Source organism: Lissotriton helveticus, chromosome 2_1, assembly GCF_964261635.1.
Source record: "Lissotriton helveticus chromosome 2_1, aLisHel1.1, whole genome shotgun sequence".
Classification (NCBI taxonomy): Eukaryota; Metazoa; Chordata; class Amphibia; order Caudata; family Salamandridae; genus Lissotriton; species Lissotriton helveticus.
In genome coordinates, this window is record NC_136059.1 from 1,747,256,929 (window position 1) to 1,747,269,847 (window position 12,919).

Below are 12,919 nucleotides of genomic sequence, written 5' to 3' on the forward strand. Positions count from 1 at the left end.
TGGCGGCCAGGCCAAGAGACTCTTTGTTGACCGTGCGGCACACCCCACCTCACAAAATGGCGCCATGTAGAAGATGCCGGTTCACAGGCAGAGACGGCAGTATCGCACTCCGCGCCCTCGCGTGTGGTTAAGGTCAAAGCCTCAGTGTAGCAGTCGTTGTGCACCAGGGTAGGAGCAATCCGCACAAGCACGTTCAGGCACCCCGAGGAAGTACAATCAGCGCTCTCCGTCTGTGCTAGTGCCTCAATCGCTCCAGCCAGCAGTGTCGCTGGGGGGAAACTGCTACAGGCGCCGCACCCCACGTCTCAGGAGGCCGCAGTCCAGGTAGTCAGGGGGGAGGGCAGCCTCGGGCCAGGTCGCGTTGTCTTCAGGGTCTGCCACAGCACAACGCACCCTCCCAGCAGTCACAGGGGGTCAGAGAGGGCTCGCAGCCCAGATAGCTTGCTCTCAAACGGGCGTGCCCCGACGCAGTGTCCCCAGTAGCGCCGCGGGGGTCCCTGCCTCATCCGTAGAACCGGGGGGGGGGGGCAAAAGACCCAATGGTCGGGGTCCTCACCGTGGCTGCCAATGCCCCCCCCTGAAGTCCGCACACCCCACTTACCACTGCATCAGGCCTCGACGCGGCGCCTCCATTGGCCTCGATTGGGGAGGCCACGATCTCCGCTGCAGGTGGCGCGAAAATTGAGAGGCCCGCCGCGCGTCTCCGTGTAGGTTGTAGGAAGCCACAGTTCAGACTGTTAGGGGTGAGGGCAGCCAAGGGCCAAGTCGTGCCGTCCCCAGGGTCTGCCGCAGCGTCTCGCACCCTCACAGCGGGCTCAAGAGTTCAGAGAGGGCCTACAGTCCTGGAAGTATGCACTCCAACGTGTGTGCCCCGGCGTAGAGTCCTCAGCAGCGCTGCGTGGGTCCTTGCCTCGTCCGGCAAACCACGGAGTAGGAGGGGGGGGCAGAAGACCCGATGGTCGGGGACCTCGCTGTGGCTGCCGATTCCCCCCGAAGTCCGTACACCCCATTTACCACCGCCTCAGGCCCCGACAGGAGAGGCCACGATCTCTGCTGCAGATGGCTTAACAGGCCCGCCGCTCGTCTCCATGTAGGTCGCTCGAACTTCTCACAGCAGGGATCAAATCCGAGCCAAGTCGATATCGGTGAGTAGTGTGAGCACACACTCCGGAGCTGTAGTTTAGCAAAATATTGTGACTGCTAGTCAGGATAATTTACAGGATCGCGTCCCTGGGCAGAGAAGCTCTGGACTAAGGCAGCCATCTCGGTTGCCGGCTAGCTCCGCCCCCCCAGGTGGCTCATTTCAAAGGCATTTTTTCCCCAGCTGATTACGTATCACCATCAGTAACCTTTACCCCTGAGATTTATCTTTCATTCAATTATAATGAAGTCTGGAACGGGATTGAGGCATGCAGTAGTGGAAAGCCCCGGGGCCCGATGTTTTTAATAAAATCGCCATTGTGGGCCCCCCTAAGTCCTGGAAAACAAGTATTATCGTCCCCATTCAAAAAAAGGGAGACAAAAATAATCCCAAAAATTATCGACCGATCTCGCTGATCAATACGACGGCCAAACTTATGGGCCGCCTACTTTTAACGAGACTAGAGGCATGGGCGAGGAGTAAAAACATCTTAATGGAGTCCCAATATGGATTCCAAGAGGGAAAAGGAACAAAAGACCAATGCCTAAATCTGTCATTGATCATGGATAGGTATGTCAGAGCCAAGGGTGGGAAGATCTATCTTGCCTTCATGGACTTATCCACAGCTTTCGACTGTGTATCCCACCCTAGATTCTGGCAGATAATGGAGGAGATGAGAATAGATCAGGCATTGGTGGACTTCATCAGGCAGTTGTCTTCTGATGCCTCCTCCTCATTCCGCTATGGGAGGAACGGGGAGTGTACCAGCTCATTAAAGCTCTTGAGAGGGGTAAGACAAGGCTGCATCCTGGCACAAATCTTTTATTATCATTGCGGGGGGGGGGGGACAATCTACTCAAGCAAACATGACAGACCTTCTTTTTTTATGGACTCCGGTAAGATTGAGGTGGTGGACTCGTTCCCCTATTTAGGAGTCCATTTTGATAGAAACCAATCATGGTCTAAATTACTAGAGGGAAGAGCATTGGGCATGCATCGAAACCTTATGGCACTGAAAACATTTTCTAAAAGGCTGGGAGTCAAACCTCTAATCCCAATGAAAAGAAATTACCATGCTAAAACTCAGGCGGCAGCAGTTTATGGTGCAGTGATATGGGGGATGGCTCCCTGTGATACTCTGCAGTCCATAGAGAACAATTTTGTTTAAGTCTTTTACTGCCGTTCCACAGTCATACTCAAACTGTGTTTTACATATGGAATTGGCTTTACCATACATCATTGACACAATTAAAATGGCACCACTCCTACTGTGGCACTCTATCTGGCTCAGGCTGACAGTTCCCCTCACGCAAAACTTGATAACACTCATTCTAAAGTCAGATAATTACAGTAGGGTTAAGTGACTACAGGACTTTTAATGTCAAGTGCACCCACGAGAAACAACATCATGCCGAGATGGTTTGACGGGGAATGTTCGCGTGCTCTAAAGGATTTAAAATATAGCTTAAAAAATAGGCCTAGGGATAAACAAAGAGTAGCTCAGTGTAGACCGGTTTATAAGAGTGTGGTTAAGAAGAGGAAATTAGCACTCCAGGCGGAAGCATGGGCAAACCTAAGGGAAGCGGCGGATAGAAGGGACTTAACTGAGTTCTGCAGTATGATTAATAAACCATGTTTCCAGGTCAGCAATGCCCCGGAGATTGGGACAAATATTTTGCCAGAACTGTGGTTTACATATTTCATGGGTTTGTATAACCACGGACGAGAAAGTCCTTCGGAGGTGGGGTGGGTTGTCCAACAGGGCCAAGTAGTCGATTTCACTTTAGATGAAATAACTGCTGGAATTAAGGGCTTGAGTAAAAATAAAGCACCCGGCCCGGACGGTACACCACCTGATTTGTACTTATCTAATGTGGAGTTATGGGCCCCAATTCTCACCAGAGTGATAAACGCCGCAACTAGGTCTGGTCTACCCCAGTCCTGGTCCACTGCCACGATAGTCCCGATTTTCAAAAAAGGCGATAGGGACAACCCTCAGTGCTATCGACCTATCTCATTGATAGACGTCTCAGCCAAAATTCTATGTCGGGTAATCCTTAATCGCCTTACTGAGTGGACCGATGACTATAACATCATCTCGGACATCTAGTATGGCTTTAGGGCAGGGAGGTCCACAAGTGATCAATGCCTGAACCTTTACATTCTGGTTGCTAAATACACTAAAACCCGCAATGAAGCTATTTATCTGGGGTTCATGGACTTGGCAGCCACCTTCGATCATGTTAATAGGGACAAACTCTGGTCCCTGATGAGCAATTTGGGAATCGACCCTGGCCTGATTAACATTCTGAGAGAATTACACAGGGATACCACCGCCAGAGTACGCTATAATACGAATGGGGGGAACACCGATCCGTTCCCGTGTAGTAGCGGGGTGAGGCAGGGTTGTATCCTGGCCCCTTTTTTATTCTCGCTCTATATTAATAACCTAAAGCAGGCTCTGATTAATTTAAAGACAGATTGTCCGAGAGCAGGAAAGCGTCATATACCGGTACTCTTGTATGCAGATGACGCGGTCCTGCTAGCCCGTACCCCGAAGAGCTTACAGATCCTAATTGATGAATTTGCCAAATTTATGGAAACCCTAGATCACTCCGTGAACCTAAGTAAGTCATATGTTATGCTGGCAGGCAATAAACCTTGCACTAGCTTTTCTTATAGAATAGGAAGTCACACTTTAGAAAGGGTGGACTCTTTCTCCTATCCGGGCTTATTATTCGATGGTTCACTTAAATGTAACCCTTTGGTGGAGGACCGTTGTTCTAAACTAGTATCTTCAAATGGGGCTATTGCAAATTATGGGCGTAGACTGGGTCGCTGGTACCCTGAACAAGTCATGAACCTATATAGTTCCATATGCTGCTCCAAAGTTATATATGGCTCTGAAGTGTGGGGTTTTGTAAACATTGACCAATTGCAGCGGGAGGAAAATAATTTTTATCGATCTATTTTAAAAATACCGCAGAGTTGCCTAGCTGTAATTGCTCATAGGGAATTAGGGAGGCCTTACATTGAGGATTTGGTTAAACTTAGACCTATCTTAGCCTGGATAAAAATATGGATAAATCCTGAAGGAGCCCTGAGTAGACAAATCTTAAAAGATTGCCTCGATAGGGACAAAAGTATGAATATCCCGTGGCTAAGATATGTGAAGAATAGCCTGGAAAGTCTAGGTTGTAAGGACCTCTTTACAAGCCCCGCAGTAATTGTATCACATGATAAGGCCAGAATAAAGAGATCTTTTTTGGACCAGAGAACCACACGTAGAACAGCTGTTCAAACACTCAGTAAGCGCCCATTGCCTTGTTAAAACCACAGAGGGGATGGAACCGTATCTCTTTCTCATGTATAATGCACAGGACAGGTTTTTAATGTCTCGTTTTAGGCTCAATCTCTTATCACATTTACTGGCTGATCCGCCAGGTTTTACATTGACAATTGAGCAGAAGGGTGCCTGCGGCTGCGACAATAAGTCTCCGCAGGACACCCTTCATTTTGTAGTTTTGTGCTCCTTTTGTGTTGGGACTTGCCTGCTATTTGAAGTGAGGGGATTTTCGCTTTGCTCTCTTGGGAACCGGGTGCCGATTGAGGGCTCTGCTCGGTCCCAGGCAGCTACCCCACGGGCGCCGACTTCGGGCGCCATCTTAGATCAGGCTGACATTTAGTGGTTAGCGCTCTAGTGCCTGGGCGATTGCCGGCCCAGTCACTATAAAGTGGCCCAGGAAACCACGAGATTTACTTCAAATTAAGGGCTCCTGAGGCGGAAGCCGGGAGTCAGGGCACACACTCGCGCACATTCCTTGTTCCAGCCCTCTGGCTGCTCTTTATTTTAAAATCACGCACTTGGCTGCTTTTTATTTCTTTTAAAAATCATTCACTGTGCTGGGACTTGCCTGCTATTTGAAGTGAGGGGATTTTCGCTTTGCTCTCTTGGGAACCGGGGGCCGATTGAGGACTCTGCTTGGTCCCAGGCAGCTACCCCACGGGCGCCGACTTCGGGCGCCATCTTAGATCAGGCTGACATTTAGTGGTTAGCGCTCTAGTGCCTGGGCGATTGCCGGCCCAGTTACTATAAAATGAACGTCACCTCCCGTCTGCGCCCGTCCGCGCCAGACCGGGCCTAGGGCCAAAACCCCTGCCCGTCTCCCTAAAAAATCGTAGGAGATATACCAGGGATGAGCTCTTTCAGCTAAAAAATAAGGCAGGCTCATTGTGTGGTCAACTTGAGAGGTCGGATTCTCAATTCATGCCATGTAAACTCTGTCCTACAACTACCCGGGAAAAGAAAACTGGTGAACATGTTCTGAGTCACCTTAGTATGGCACTCCTCAACTGCAGGTCACTACCCAAACATGCCGTAGAACTCAACCTGATGATCCAGGATGGGAATTTTGACATACTATTTCTTACAGAGACCTGGCTATCGCCCAACTCGGACTTCGATATTTCTAGCGCTCTTCCGGACGGCTTTCTTATTCAATGTCAACATAGGTCGCATGGGAAGGGTGGTGGGCTGGCCATAATATATAAAGACAGGTTTACCTGCAGGATTGAGAATAGCTGCATTGCTGACTCAGAAAGCAGTCATTTCACTATTCAAATTACTCCAAATAACTCTCTGTCAGGCCTTCTTATCTATCGGCCTCTGGGAGGTATAAAACAATTTATAGGATCCCTTCTTGATACTACGATTACCGCAGTGGCATCTGCCCCTAATTTTATTATATTAGGTGATCTTAATTTACACTTTGATGACCTTGAGGATAAGGTGGCAGCCAACCTCAAGCTCGATCTTAAATCTTTCGAGCTGAATCTTATAAATAAAGAAGCCACTCACTCTAAAGGACATTTACTTGACCCAATATTTTCCAACATCTTACAGTTGGAGTCTAGTCCCCCTCTCCCCCTGCCATGGTCCGATCATTTACTAGTACCGTTCGCATGGACAACTCACTCGGACCTACCTCGCGTTACACTATCTCGCACCTTAGAGAGGGCCTGGCCCAAGCTTTCTGTTGAGTCTGACCCGGACACTTGAACAAACAGCTCCCCTGCCGGAGACAGACCCATTAGTGGCGGATGCAAACTTCCGGAGTTGGCTGAATAACTCGTTAGATGCGGTACTACCCAAAAAAAGTCTAACAAAGAAGAGTAGTGTTTTTAAATCACCTTGGTACACTATGGAACTCAGAAACATTAGAAAAACATGCAAAAAACTAGAACGCTTATGGCGTAAAAACTGGGCGTTGAATGATAAAGCGGCGTATCGTTCTGCTATGAGGCTTTACAAAGCTGCTCTGAAAAAGGCTCAGGTGGCCTTTTTCGAAGAGAGAATTAAAACTTCCTCCAATTCGTCCGGGGAAACGTTCAAAATCGTCAAAGAACTTCTTAAGGTACCCTCACCCCCAATCAGGCAGGAGAGCTCTGAATTAAGATGCAACCAATTAGCTGACTTTTTTGATACCAAAATTCAAAAAATCTTAGATAGTCTTCCACATAGTGAGCCACTTCCAGATTCCTATGATCACGCTGCTCCTTTTCCTGGCCCCTCTCTGGATTCTTTTACCCATATATCCAGGGAAGACTTTTGCGAAGCCCTGTCCTCTATGAAAAGTGGCTCCCCGGCCGATCCCGCACATATGGCCCTTTTTTAAAAAAAACGGCTTGATCCTTCTGATCTGGCAAACTTCCGCCCAATATCGTTGTTACCAGGCCTGAGTAAAATCAAGGAAAAAAAGGTCAACCAGCAGCTCTCCTCCTTTTTGGAGAATAACAAACTGCTACGTAATTCCCAAACAGGCTTTCCCCTGGGTCAGGGCATTGACTCTGCCCTGATAGCGGTAGCGGAGAAGGCAAGGTGCATCTTGGATTCAGGAGGATCAGCAGTTGCGATCCTCCTGGATCTAAGTGCAGCTTTCGATACGGTGGACCATGGTATCTTAATTCAGCGCCTCGCCCAAGTTGGAGTGTCAGGCATGGCCCTGCAATGGCTCTCATCTTTTCTGAGCAACCGATCTTTTCAGATATAGGAAGGCTCTGCACTCTCTAAATCTATCCCCCTCCAGTGTGGAGTACCTCAGGGCTCCTCATTGAGCCCTACTCTTCAACATTTATGTGGCCCCACTGGAGGATGTGGTTAATCCCTTCGGGATTAAAATAGTCACTTATGCAGACGACACCCAACTAGTCGTCTCGCTATCCCAACAAGAGAGGTGCTCGGAAAACCTATTTGCCTGTCTCTCGGGAATATATTCCTGGATGACCAACTCCCGGCTCAAACTGAATGGAGCAAAAACAGAGCTAATGCTCCTGGGCCATCAATTAACATCTCTACCCAAATGCATCTGGCCTCCCTGTATGGGTGATCTCCCTGCCCCTAAAGATAAAATAAAAAGCCTAGGGGTATGGTTTGAGCAAGACCTGACCTTCAGGACGCAAGCAAAGAAAACAGCAGGTATTTGCTATGGCCTACTTCGGTCTGTGCGGAAGGTCCTTCCACTCTTGCCTTTCCAGTCTAGGAAGCTGTTAATCCAGGGGCTAATATTATCTAGGCTGGATTACAGCAATGCCCTGCTCCTGGCAGCACCCGAAGCCACCATCAACACTCTCCAACATGTTCAGAAATCAGCAGCCAGGCTGCTTACCGGCTCCTCAATAAGATCCTCGGCCAAGCCGGCACTGAGATCTCTTCAATGGCTGCCGATCCGCGAAAGAATTACATTCAAATCCCTTTGTATAACCCACAAGTTACTTCAGGGGAGGGTACCCCCTATCCTTAGGAATTTTATTTGCCCCTACAAGTCCGCTCGGTCTCTTCGTTCAGATCTTGGCAACTTGGCCACTGTCCCCAAGGTGAGGAAAGCGCGCTCTGGGGGACGTCGATTCTCGGTCAACGCGGCAACACTTTGGAATACTCTTCCCGCTACGATTCGAATGGAATATAGCCATCTGAAGTTTCGAAAGCTCCCTAAATCTTTTCTTTTTCCCAAGGAGCCCTAATTATCGGTACCCTCTTCAGTTGTTTTGCCCTTGGTTCTGCAGCGCTGGGACGCTCGTGGGCAGCCATGCGCTTTATAAATAACATTTCTTTTATACAATACCCAGGCATAGATTTTTGGTAGAAATTTTAAAACAAGCCAAATTGAATCATGCTAAAGACGCTTTACTTTTTCTGCAAAGGGCAAATGAGCCTAGGACACTCTGTTGCATTATGAATGTTATCAAAGTCTCTGTAAGATTAAGGGAAACCAGGGGGCAGGTTTGATACTGATTGTCGCAATGAATTTTTTATCCTTTTTTTAATCAATGTGTAAAATCCAGTCAAGTTTCAGACAATGATTTAATTGTATTTTAACTTGTATATAATTGTGCTTTTATGGTGTTTTTTAATCACCGAATAAAGAATTACTGGAGTCGGAATTATCTGGCATTGGTTTAGGCCGCCTTTTTAAAGACCACTCTTACTTTTAAGTCCATGTCTAAGCAAAAACTGGTTGGGATATTCATTTTGAGGGCACAATATCTGAGAATGGAAAAAAACTCCCATACCCAGACGGCTCGTCTGTATGAACTAACAATAGTGTTGATGGAGGGAAGTTTTCTGTATCTGGCGGATGTCACACTCTCACACCACAAATACATTTTACTAAGATTTCGCTTAAATATGATCCCGTTGATGATAGGATTTCCAGGGAAGCAATATAAACATTACGATCTCTCAGTATGTCCTTGTGACAACAAGTCCCCACAAAATGATCTCCACGTTTTTTTTTTTTTGTGGTTTTTATTATCAAGAACAACACAAATTTACTGTAGCAATTTGTAAGAGTCACAATTTTAAATTTTGCCGTGTAGCTCCGTTCTTCCTGAAATCCTTGCAGAACTCTTATGTCTGTTTTTCGCTAGCCTCATTTCTCTGGGCATGTCTGAAAAACAGAAAACAGCTGGGCCCTTAAGATATAGCAGGGGGGATTATCATGTTTTTATTGTATTCATATTGATGAATTAGATTTTATGATATAATGAATGTTTGCATTATTTTTATACCTGGGTTTATGATAATTTTTACTATGTCTTTTATAAACTGTGACTGTAAACACTTTTATGATCTTATGAGTAAGATCGAATAAAGGACTTTGAATTTGAGTTTGAACTAGATCTATAGTTGTCTTCAATTAATCAGCTAAAACTGAACAAAACTCTATAGCATACAAAAAGGCCAGTTTTGTGAAACATTACACTTTTTGAGAAAGGCAACTTGGATAGGCCTGCGCACATCTGGTGCTTGAAGCAGTGGACTACCTCTCACCCCCTTCAGATACTGAATGGAAGTAATGCATACTTTTCCTTAAGCTATTTTGAGTTATTAATTTTTATATCATTGTTTTTCTTTTAATATCATTAATGCTTTATCTTTTTATGCACCATCAAACAGAACATAGTATGTCAGCATGTGTTTGTTTGGTTTTACCAACTGTCTTTTTTTCACATTAAGTACAAACATACAAAGTGAGCACATAACAGGTAGGAAAAAGAAGCATTTAGGTGATATGACTTTATACAGGTATATGAGTGATGGGAATCATAGGTGTATGGACAGACCCCAGGGTGCTCCCTCAGGGCACCGGTAATTCCCTCTGCAGTTCTCGGAGTTCATCCAATGCCATTACCCTCTTCCCGCAGCTCAGCCCCGCATCCCACACTGGGAGCCAGGCCCTATTCGCTCTGTCAGTCCGTATTCACTTGGTTGTGCATGAAAGCTTGTGAGCAGCTAGGTACCAGGCTGTAGAACTCCCTCCTCCTACCCGAGATTCCGTTGAACTTCCCGGGGCAACCCTTCTTCAAGTATATCACCTTTATGGCCCCATACAGGTGTCCTTTCCAGCAGTTCGCTGGGTCTTGGTTGGTAGGGTGGATGACCCCTTCTTGTAAGCAATGTCCCACTTCCCAACTATCAGACCCAATGCACATCAGCATGTGTTTGGTTCCTACTCAGTGTTCCAGGTTTCAGAAAGGCTCTGTCAGCCTTTCGGTAGAGAAAGGGAAACAGGTTTACTGTATGTGAGAAGCAGAGAAATAAAATCAGTGTCATTATTTTTAATAACAGTAGCAGATGTGTGGTGCAGAGGGGTAACTGGGGGCACAGGGCACACCCCAAGGTCGGAGTCAGACAGTCACCTGCAGAGCCTTTCATAAAACCCAGGAGTATTACCTTTCAGGTCAGGTACAAAGAATATTCGCCTCTGACATAAATTGTGACGCATAAATGTGATAATAAACTGTTGTTATAAAATCACATTGGGGAACTGACAATGGTGCTACTGTAATAACACAATATGTCACCATAGATACAACATTTAATTTGGCAGGCTGTATTTGGCAAACACAACTCCTTTAACCCCTTAGCTGCTAGGCCTTTACCCCCATCCCCTTTTGTCCACATAAGGTATCCACACCAAATTTGCGCACTTTTCTTCCAAAATCTTGAGGATCCTAAAGGTAACCAGGCTTAGTGGATTCTCCTGGAGGAGACCCAGAAATGAGCCAAAATACAGCAATTCTTTTTTTTTTTTAATTGGGAAAAAAGTGCTGCAGAAGAAAGAGTCTACGGGGCAGATTTATGTCGGACTTGCGCCACGTTTACGCCGGCGTTGCGTCATGCAATGGCGGCGTAAACGTGGCGCAACGTGACGCATCTAGGCAGATGCGTCACGTTGTAAAGCCCTGCGCCACATGTGGGCGTTCCGGCGCAGGGTGGGCGTTCCGGGGCAGGTGCGCCTCGCAAAAGTGCCTGTGTGAAATCTACAACATTTCACGCAGGCACTTTTAGGCCAATGCTGCGTCAAAACCCTGCGCCTGCATGAAGCAGGCGTAAGGCTTGACGCAGCATTGGACAGATAGGGCCCCCAAGAGCATTGCTGGAGCTGCGTCACGCGTGCGACGCAACTCCAGCAATGCGTCGCCTTTACGGCACAGATGCATCACGCATCTGTGCCGTTTTTGTCCCATGGGGATGCGCCAGTTATTGTAAATCTGCCCCTGTGTTTTTTTCCCTGCAGATGGTATCAACAAAGAGTTTGTGGTGCTGTAATCACCATCTTATCAGCTTCCAGGGACAGGCAGACTAGAAACCCAACATTTTCTACACAGTTTGGGCATTTTACTGGGACATAGCCTATTTTTGATATTTTTTGGGCTTTCAACCTCCTTCCAGTTAGTGGTAGAAATGGGTGTAAAAGCAATAATTGATCCCAGAAATCTATAAATTTCTGAAAAGTGGACAAAATTCTGAATACAGCAAGCGGTAATTTGTGTAGATCCTTCAAGGTTTTTTTTAATAGAAACTAACAGTTGAAAATAAAAATTTATGGGGCCGATTCACAGAATTAATCTGAGATAAAATCCTAAACGTACTACTTTTGGTATTCACAGAAATCATTTAGTAGTAATAAAGTTAGGACTCCTAACTTTACTACTACTATAAATGCCTTTTGTGATTATCGAAAGTTGTAAAGTTAGGATTTTGTCTCAGTTTAGTAGTAGTAAAGTTAGGAGTGCTAACTTTACTACTACTAAATGCCTTCTGTGAATACCAAAAGTAGTAAGTTTAAGATTTTATCTCAGATTAGTTCTTTGAATCGGCCCCATTGATATTGAGTAGAATAAAACAGCCATTTGTGCCAACGTTTTCACCTGTAACTGCTTCTTAGTATGACAGATGTTTTAAAGCAATATACCGTTACTTCTACTAGACCCTTCTGGTTGGGGGGGATATATAGGTTCACCAAGAACCCGAGGAACGCGGAGCCAATAACTGAGCTGCGTCTTGCAATGGTTTTTCACTGTGTACCTGATATATAGCAATTAATTTAGTAAAATATAAAGAGTAAAAAATAGGTACTAAGGAAAACCATATATTTTCGAAATGGGAACAAAATATAAAGTTTAGAAGCAGTGGTACATCTCCAAAATTGTTGGTACCTATACAAGCATGTGAGTTAGTCGTCATTTTTCAAAATGACTTCTTTTTTTTTTACAAATTGTCTTACATTTGGAAGGCAGAAATGTACAGAAAGTCAATTGGTAATAACACTTGTTCTACTATTCTGTATTCTCATAAGTCTCCCGATAAAAATGCTACCTCACTTGTGTGGGTAGGCCTAGTGCCGGCGACAAGAAACGTCCCAACAGGCAACATCACATTTTTCCAGTGAAAACTGACCCTTGGTGACTTGTGTGGCTCTCATCAGGTTCTGTTACCCAGAATCCTTTGCAAACCTCAAACTTTTTTAAAAAAACTACATTTTCCTCACATTTCTGTGATCAAAAGTTCTGGAATCTGGGTGTATCCACAAACATCCACACACCCAGCATTCCCCAAAACCTCCCTATAAAAATAGTACCTCACTTGTGTGGGTAGGCCTAGTGCTCGCAACAGGAAACGTCCCAAAACGCAATGTGGACAGACCACATTTTTCCAGTAAAAACTGCCTTTTTTTTTGCAATGTGCATAGCTGTGAATTTTGGACCCTAGCTCTGCTGGCACCTAAGGAAATCTAGCAAATCTACACAGTTTTAAAAACTAGACATAACCTAAGACATAAAGTAATTTCACTTTCAATTTCAATGTAATGACGTCTGCGCTCGTCATCATTACATTGAGAGAAAGAAAACACCTCAGGAGATTGGGAAAGATCTTTCCCACCTCCAAGGCAAAAATTTTAAAAAAAGGAAATCCCTATCTGTCTGCAGGAGAAT